This window comes from Antrostomus carolinensis, unplaced genomic scaffold (assembly GCF_000700745.2).
Source record: "Antrostomus carolinensis isolate BGI_N321 unplaced genomic scaffold, ASM70074v2 scaffold4977, whole genome shotgun sequence".
Lineage (NCBI taxonomy): Eukaryota > Metazoa > Chordata > Aves > Caprimulgiformes > Caprimulgidae > Antrostomus > Antrostomus carolinensis.
In genome coordinates this window covers 83387-84234 of record NW_010329377.1, presented here as the reverse complement: position 1 = coordinate 84234, position 848 = coordinate 83387, and positions in this window count along the sequence as shown.

Sequence of the window (848 nt, the reverse complement as noted above, 5' to 3'; positions counted from 1 at the left end):
CTCTGCTGAGCTTCAGGGATGCCCGTCTTGCCAGCTCAGCTCCAAGCACTTCTTATTGCACTCCTTGATGCTTCTTTCTAGCTAACTGAAACTGGAAGCCTATCTCACAGTCTCTTGCTGGTTTTCTGCCTGCTGTGCGCTTTGCCTTGTGCTAGTTTGCCTTAGGGTTAGATGTGTCCGTTCTGAGAAATGACATTGTGTTATGACATGTGGCATCTAACACAAGGCTGAAGAGATAGCCAGGATCCACTAACCCTTTGGGAATATAAGTTTTGTGCAATTGTGTTGACATAACATAGAGGTGGTTTAGGTTCACTTTTTCAGCTGGAAGTTTGCTTTTTAGAAGAATTGAAGTGCGGGCCCTTGAGCACTGTAAGGGGATAGGATTGATACCTGTGGAGGAATAAGGATAGTTTTATGGGGTGTTTGGGCTGGAGGAAAGGCGGTTTGCTAGGGAAGGAGACTGCTCGGGGGTGGGATGATGAGGGGACAGCCAACTCTCCTGCCTTGGTGGTCATGTCCTCATACCCCATGATGGTGCATGAGCTGGAGCTGCAGCCTGAAGGCTGCGGTCTAAGGGACTGAGGACTCTTCTAAGGATCACGCATCACCATGACCAAAACCAAAATCTCCCCTAGATGAAGTGACTTGAATGCAGTTGTCACTGCTGGATGAGAAGAAAGCAGTAAGCCATAGACACTTTAGTAACAATTAAAATGCTTCCCAGGACCACCACTGTTCTTTCTGCCTTTCCCTAGAGAACCTGAGACCAAACACTGGCATAGCCAAGGAGTCAGGAGGATTTCTCCTGATCACAGCCTCGCATGGGAGCTAGCCAAAAGCAGCCT